Raw genomic sequence first — 8,744 nt, forward strand, 5'->3', positions numbered from 1 at the left:
TCACCTGAGTCAACCTTCATACATGTTCTATGAGAGCCAGAATTAAATAATCTATTCTACATAGAAGTTAGGAGACTTTAACAAGGTTGTAACTAATAAGTGGTAAACTCAAGACTCAAACCAATGTCTCCTGACTCAAAATTCTGTGTTCTTCCAACTCCACTACACACACTTATCACCTTAAGATTAGTAGCAAACAAGTCAAGGTAACATCCTCTGCCTTCCAGGGCCTTCCTTTGCATTTCCTTCTGAGGTGTAAAAACATGACCCATTTGAAAAATAAAAATGCTGGTGATATAATGTTAAGACTGAAAAGCAGAACACAGAATTATGCATACAGTGTGACTTCAGCATATGTTCTGCTAAAAAACAAAAAAAAAGTATAAGATCTATGATGAAAACTATAAAACTCGGATTTAAAAAATCAAAGAACTAAATAAATGGAATATTTCACGTTCATGAACAGGAAGACTCAATACTGTCAAATAGATCTAAACCCTCAATGAAATTCCAATCAAAACCTTGGTAAGTTATTATTTTTTTTTATTTTAGCATATTATGGGGGTACAAGTGTTAAGGTTACTTACAATGCCCATGGTCCCCCCTCCCCCCTCAAGTAAGAGCTTCAAGCATGTCCATCCCCCAAATGTTAAACATCTTACTCCTTGTGGTTGTATATACCCCTCCCTTCCTCCCCCCTCCCACCCTCCCGACACCGGATAAATGTTACTCCTATATGTCCACTTAGGTGTTCATCCGTTAATACCAATTTGCTGGTGAGTACATGTGGTGCTTGTGTTTCCATTCTTGAGATACTTCACTTAGTAGAATGGGTTCCAGCTCTAACCAGGAATACACAAGAGGTGCTATATCACCATTGTTTCTTAAAGCTGAGTGGTATTCCATGGTATACATATACCACATTTTATTAATCCACTCATGAATTGGATTGATAGGCACTTGGGTTGTTTCCATAGCTTTACAATTGTGAATTGTGCTGCTATAAACATTCCAGTGCAGGTGTCTTTTTCATAAAGTGATTTTTGATCTTTTGGGTAGATGCCCAGTAGTGGAATTGCTGGATCAAATGGTAGATCTATTTGTATCGCTTTGACATATCTCCATATTGCTTTCCACAGAAAAACCTTGGTAAGTTATTTTGTGGATATTGACAAACTTACTCTAAAGTTTATATGGAAAGGCAAAAGACCCAGATTAGCCAACACTATTTAAGGGAGAATAACAAAGACAGAGGAATTATACTAACCAACCTTTGCTATACAGCTACATGAATCAAGATGGTGTGGCACTGGCAAAAGAATAGGCAAATTAATCTATAGAAATGAATAGAGAGCCTAGAAAAAAATCCACATAAATATAAGTCTATTGATATTTGACAAAGGAACACAGGTAATACAATGGAGCAAAGATAACCTTTTCAACAAATGGTGCTAGAACAACAGGACATCCAGATGCAAAAAATGATTCTAGACACAGACCTTGCATCCTTCACAATAATTAACCCCAAGTGGATCACAAACCTAAATGTAAAATGCAAAACTATAAAACTCACAGAAGATAAACACAGGAGAAAATCTAGATGAGCTTGGACATGGTGAAGAGTTTTTAGATACAACACCAAAGGCATATAACAAATTATTGATAAGCTTGTCTTCACGAAATTAACAACTTCTGCTCTAAGAAAGACACTGTCAAGTGAATGAGAATACATGCCACAGACTGGGAGAAAATATTTACAAAAGAGGTATCTGATAAAGGACTGTTATCTAAAATAAAGAACACTTAAAACTCAACAATAAGAAAACAATCTGATTTTAAAAATGGGTAAAAGACCCTTAACAGATACCTCACCAAAGAAGATATAGATGGCAAATAAGCATATGAAAACATGCCCCACATCATATGTCACTAGAGAAATACAAATTAAACCACAATGAGGTATCACTACATGCTCATTAGAATGCCCAAAATCCAGAACACTGACGATGCCAAATTCTCGTGACAATGTGGACCAACAGGAAATCTCATTCATTGCTTGTGCCACTTTGGAAGACTCAAAGTTTCTTACAAAATTAAACATACCCTTACCTTATCAGCAATAGTGTTCCTTGGTATGTACCAAAATGAGTTGAAAGCGTATGTCCACACAAAAGCCTATACATAGATATTTATAACAGCTTTAGTCATAATTGCCAAAACTAGAAGCAACCAAGACGCCCTTCAGTAGGTGAAGAGATAATCAGTGAAATATTATTCAGTGCTAAAAAGAAATGAACTATCGAGCTATGAATAGACATGGAGGAAACTTGAATGCATATTGCTAAGTGAAAGAAGCCAACCTAAAGGCTATATATGGTATGATTCTAACCAAACGACATTCTAAAAAAGGGAAAACTATGGAGACAGTAAAAAGATGAGTGGTTGTTGGGGGTTAGGGGAGAGGGAGGCAAGAACAGGCAAGCCATGGAACATTTCTACCATAGTGAATCTATCCTGTATGAACGGTGGCTACAGGTCAGTATAATTTTGTCAAAACCTATAAAATGTACAATACCAAGAGTGAACCCTAATGCAAACTACGGACTTTGGGTGATAATGATATGTCGATATAGATTCAATTGTAACAAATGTACCACTCAGGTGTGGGATGTCGGCAGTAGGGCTCTGAGTGTGTAGGGGCAGGGAGTATATGGGAACTCTATACTTTCTGCTCAATTTTGCTGTGAACCTAAAACTGCTCTAAAAAATAGTCTATTTAAAAGGGAAAAAAACTTTTTAAAAAAGTTTCAACTGTCAAGGGAATTTTTTAAATATAGGAACTTTCAGGAATAAGCACCTGTTTTAAAATAGTGATAGGATGATTCTCTGAAGATCATTTTGGTCTGTTATAGTTTTCTAGAAAAGCCCCGTGAGGATGAGAACCGAGAACACATTGCTTGAGCTTTGGATGTAGCCATCAAAAGTCTGCCCCTGCTTCAGCAGGGTTATAAGCCCTTGTTCTATCCACCCAGCTGGAAAGGGGAGGTCAGTCCTCACACACTGCTCTACAGAGTGCGCCTAATCCTCTCATGTGGTCTTTCTCCTACCAACAGAGGAAAAAGTTCCCATAAAAATAGTTCACACTAAGGTATCAGTTACTGCAAAGAGAGAACGATGCTTACATACAAAGAAACAACATAATGATTGGAGTTTTTTCAATCAAGCAAGGGACGATGGGAGAGGTCTAATACCTAATGGGCAGGCAACCTCTGCCTCCCTCTCTCAGCATGGTGTGCAGCTGCTAGACAGGTCTAACAGCACGCCTCCACCCGATTCACATTCTCACGAAGGATCATTTACCTTCTGAATCGGAATCATCTTCACCCTCAGGCAATATTTTTCATTTTAGGGTGCACACCAGGCATGTTCCTGCCTTAAGATCTCTGTACTTGCTGTTCCCTCTGAAAACGTACTTCCTCGAATACCCAAATGGCTTGCTCCCTCACATGGAAAAAAAGATCACCAGTGAGATAGTTCTGACTCCCTTGATTACCCAGGGCCACATTTTCACATTTCTCTAACTTTGGGACTCATGGGTCACTGACAGGTAGTCGGCATGTTAGAGCTCGAAGGGACCACAGAAACCGCCTAGTCAGTGGTTCTCAGATTTGGCTTATTGTTAGAATTACCTCCGAATCTGTGTGTGTCTGTATGTGCATGTGTGTGAGTTAATCAACAAAATTTCAGAGGCTCTACCTCCAGGAACCAGTGGATCTGAAGTTGTGGCTCAGGAACTTACATTTTTAAAAACACTTCACACATTTGGGGACCACTGTCCCTAGTCTACCACTTAATTTTTTTGGAAAAGGGAGATGAGGCGATGTTCCCAAAGACACAGTGACTTCAAGGCAGAGAAGACCCCCAGATCATGAAATCAGGATAGAGAAGATCCCCAAATCAAAGATCCTTCCACTGTATCTGATTCTACAGTCTAGAATGTTAAGTGTGAGAGCTGAATTAAAAAAAAAAAAAAAAAAAAAAAAAAGAAAGTTTGGCCAGGCGCAGTGGCTCATGCCTGTAATCCTAGCACTCTGGGAGGCCGAGGCGGGTGGATCGTTTGAGCTCATGAGTTTGAGACCAGCCTGAGCAAGAGTGGACCCTGTCTCTACCAAAAGTAGAAAGAAGTTAATTGGACAGCTAAAAATATATAGAAAAAAATAGCCAGGCATGGTGGTGCATGCCTGTAGTCCCAGCAACTCAGGAGGATGAGGCAGGAGGATTGCTTGAGCCCAGGAGTTCCAGGTTGCTGTGAGCTAGGCTGATGCCATGGTACTCTAGCTGGGACAACAAAGTAAAAATCTGTCTCCAAAAAAAAAAAAAAAAAAAAGAAAAAGAAAAAGAAAGAAAATTAGTAAGTAGAAAAAAATAGCTGAACTTTACTAAGTTCTTTTTTGGCCTTTGGGCAGGGTGAGGCACGAAAGTGAACAGATGTGGCACAATGAGAAAAAAGAATTTTTATTCACATCTGTTACATAAAGACCTGAAAGTAGTTTTGAGTTTTTTTGCTAACCTTTCTTAAACCCCTCAAGATGGGAAGGCTGATGGATGTATGCATACCTGATACCTACACATCCCCTTGGGACCCCATAAAAGGAGAGAGAATTACTAGAGACCTTGGTGTTTTTACAGCCCACAGACTGGAGACTCCCTTCGATGAGTTTTGATTGGGAGCTCAATTATAATCTTAGATGGGTCACAAGTTATTGCTCTCACCAATTCTCACCAGGGCTTGCTACATCACTGTTCAGCAGTTATTCAGCTTTTGTTACTATAACAATAAAAGGATAAGGCTAAGCTGGAGCCTGACTCACAACAGGAATCATGACAGGAGAACCAGGAATTGTGGACAGTGCAGTGAGTGTTCCAGGTCAGCACAGAGCTGAGCAGGAACTGGAGGGGAAACGGCTTCAGAAGCTGCCCAGTGACAGGCCTGCAGACCCCAGAGCTGGAGTCACCTGGTCTTCTGTCTGGAACGCTGTCATTCTGGACACAATTAGTTATGGTGACTAACAACAGTGCTTTACCCTGTTACATCATCCATGCTTACCCAAATACAACCCAGACAAAAGTTTATGTCAGTTGTCAGCTTCTATGAAAATCCCCTATACAGAGACTGCTCTGATTTATTCCCAGGACGTGATGTATCCTCAGAGGGAAAAGATGAATGTTCTTGAATCCTAAATCAGACGTGATACCGCAGCAATACCAAATCACCACTGTAATCCTTCACTTATTCACTCAGTCTCGAATTACATCAACCAGTGGAAATAAACTCTTCTAACTAGTCAAAGAAAAATCCTCATGGCACATAAAATCAGTAAAAAGGGAAGGAATGCAGGAAGGGCAGAAGAGCTTGTGACAGCAATACCCAATGCAACTGAAAGAGTCACACCCAGCAATTTACAACCTCCTGGTGAAGCTGTCACAAAGCACAAGACCATCAGCTGACTAGGGTTTCGTTTTTTTCTCTACCCACTTCATTCAACCTGTCCAACAGCTACATTTACTATTAAGTATTATCAAAGTAGAATGGTTTTCAGTTTCTACGTGCAGAACGCAGTGGAAAATACTCTTCCCATTCCTATAACCTGCGTCATACTTTTTTTAAATGACCTTTTACTGGAATCTTCAGAATTCTTTGGTCCGTTGCCTTAGCATCTCTCTCTCTCTAAATCTGTGACTATTTTTGTATTTCCTAGTCAGTAATCCTAACTGCTATAAATAAAGACTTGTAGTAAAAAATCATGGCCAGCTTATCCATGTAAAGCAGTTTACTTTGTGAAAATATACCCTGGTTTATGTACTTTCTTGTTAAGCAACCACAACAGACAATTTAAAGATTTTCCTTTTTAAATAGAATTAGTTCATATAAATATAAACAAGACAGATATCTACACTCATTAATCCGCCTGCTTCTTCCATGCTGGTGATTCTAAAGCAGTACAGAGCGTTTCTTCTGAATGCAAATTTCAAGATATGAAACTGTAAAGCACAATTGACTCTGAAGTGCTTTGTTTCAGTTCCTCTTCAGGGTATAAAGGGTATATTTTAAAGACAAGATTATGGCAATTTTTCTCTTGCCATCAGAGAAATGATTCACAAATAGGCTTAGCTAATATTCCCAGATTTCTCATATAAACAACCCTATGTACTTGTCTAATTTACTGGGAAAGTTTGAAAAAAAAAAACAAAAGTTGTTAGCAGCTTTGCTATAGTCAGTATTTTAAGAAATAAAATTGGAAGCAATTATTTGAAGACTGTACCATATACTCAGCATCATATTTCAGAGTTACTAGATTTGAAGTGAGTTTTAGCAAGGAATTTTTTTAATGACAAACCATCTAAGATGCCTTTCATTGAATTATAGTTTTTTGTTGACTCTGAAATTTTGTGAAGTGAACTGAACCCCAGTATCTGCCATTACAAGGGGGAATGGAAATGAAGATAAAGAGGACATTCTGTCTTAAAATGTTTCATGCCACATGAACCACTATGAGATGATCAAAATGTTTGTTTCTGCAATGAACTGTGTTAGTTTTACACTGTGGCCATGATTAGGCATGCAACATGATTCTACTGTTCCTGCGGAATCTTTCTCTTCATCTTTTCAATAACTCTAAAGTCATAAGGAGGAAAAAAAAAACCAAAAACAAACAAACCCTGCTTATCAGTGTGGTCAACTAAGAAGACCACTTGAAACTACTAATTTAACATACCCAAGAGCAAAAAGGGAGTTGGAAGCCCTACCTAACTGCCACATGACTTGGACAAACAGATAACTCGTGAGCACCCTGGAGCCAGATCCTTCAGTGCAAGCTCCTGTCAATAATTCACTTTTACCTTCAAGTTGGCCCCAGTCCTAAAGAAATTCTGGAAACCAAACACAATACTGCAAATAACAAATATGCTTTCAAGATTGTAGGAAGGGGAAGAGAAAGCAGATAAGGTCTACCAAGACAACTGGTCTGACCAGAGATGAATTCTAATTAATTGACAAATATATGTCACCATTGTATAAAATTCTTAAAAAAAAAAAAAAAAGTCAGCATTAGAGAAGTAAATCTAAAGGAAGAGAAAATAGGGAAAAGGGATCACAGATATAAAAACATTTTAAGTTTTAATTGCTGCTTAAACAAAAATGATCACAATTCTATCAAATGGCAAGTTTATTCAAAGTGAGAAGCAGCAGTTCACCTTCTAAAAATTTTAGAAGGTTTTAAAATATTGGTATGGCCCTGCATATTATTTTCTTCTTGGACACTCATTCCCTGTCCTTCACCCTAAATACCTATTTGGGGGTCTAGAATTCTACAGAATAATAAAAATAGGGGATACAGAAGGTTCTAATACTATATCTCAGAATCTCAGGAGAAGAAAGATTTTCTAAAATAATCTGAGCCAACTACATAGCTTAATAGTTGAGAGCAAGACACCAAAGAGTCAAGTTGTTAGCCCAGGACTGGGAGTCTCCTTGGGCGGCAGAGGTGGGGGATCAGGATCATTACTCTCTCCTATCACTCAGCTGCCCTTTCTTGATGAGAAACAGATAAAAACAGACATTATAAAAGTGAAATTCTTATCTGAACACTCAAATTTATTTTTCTACTATTGCATATCATCACCTCTTCCTCTACAAACATATCTCCTTAATTGAGTGAACAGCATGTGACCCAACATTTGTAAAATGACCTCCCCACTTCTCCCTAACTCTCCAAGCTACTGGGCTCTTATCCTATGGCAGACTCTATCTCGTTTTGTTAAGGTTCTACTAAAAAATGATAAAGACTTTTACATGACATAAACTATATCCTGGTTATTTTTAACAAAACCAGGAACCATATGTATGGGATAAATAGTTTATGAGACATGTTAATTTTGAGAAAATTTCTGCAAGAAAAAAAAATTTAGACAAATTTAGAAACTTACTTTTACACTTATCATGAGAATCAGTGCTTAACCTTTGGCTGTCCTTACTATCTATCTACATAAGATTTTGGAATGAAATGTCATTCTCAAAGAGTTTTTCCTTTTTATTGTATGCAATAAAATTCTTTACAATAGTGTTTCAAGTTCTACTACTAATAAAATTAATGAACCCTTCTAAAGTGGATGAAAAAAAAAAAAATCAACCTAAAAGAAAATAGCAAGTACACTGTTACTCTCTTTAGACAAGCTACATTATTAAAATTAGTTGATCATAATACATCCTTCTCATGAAAAAGATTTTTCAGGAGGAAGACTAGGCTCTCTTTCTTGCCACCCTGGCCTTCAACCAGAAAAGCACCACTTGGCCACCCACCATGCAGACTATGAAATGAGAACTCCCAGTCCTGTGCCCCATCCACTAGCTTTGGTAGTACTTCAGGACTGCAACTTTTTTTCCTGATAATTACCGTGAAGAGTATTGTTCAAGCTTTAACAAAAGACAAGGATGTAACCATTCCAGCAGAGGTAATGAAAAGTTAAGAAGAAAGTAGATGGGTAGTAGAATCACAGAAAAAAATTCCATGTTTATACCTATTCTAAAAAAGCAAGATTTCTGACTCTGCACATCCCCACAATGACCCCATTCCTCCTACTTAGAAGCACTTTTGAAAAACTGTCAGATCAATACAATTCCATCTCCGTGGTATTTAGTGAGTTAAATAAAAATTTATCTGAGACTTTGAAATAAAGTTTCAAAC

At 37.9% G+C, this 8,744-nt stretch overlaps 1 protein-coding gene across 5 annotated transcripts in view; it reads right to left on the minus strand.

Moving 5' to 3' along the window:
* FNIP2 (folliculin interacting protein 2) overlaps positions 1 to 8,744 on the minus strand; it is a 117,761-nt gene that overhangs the window by 75,865 nt on the left and 33,152 nt on the right. The gene's annotated exons all lie outside the window — the stretch shown is intronic.

Source organism: Microcebus murinus, chromosome 15 (genome assembly GCF_040939455.1).
Source record: "Microcebus murinus isolate Inina chromosome 15, M.murinus_Inina_mat1.0, whole genome shotgun sequence".
In the NCBI taxonomy this organism is placed as follows: domain Eukaryota; kingdom Metazoa; phylum Chordata; class Mammalia; order Primates; family Cheirogaleidae; genus Microcebus; species Microcebus murinus.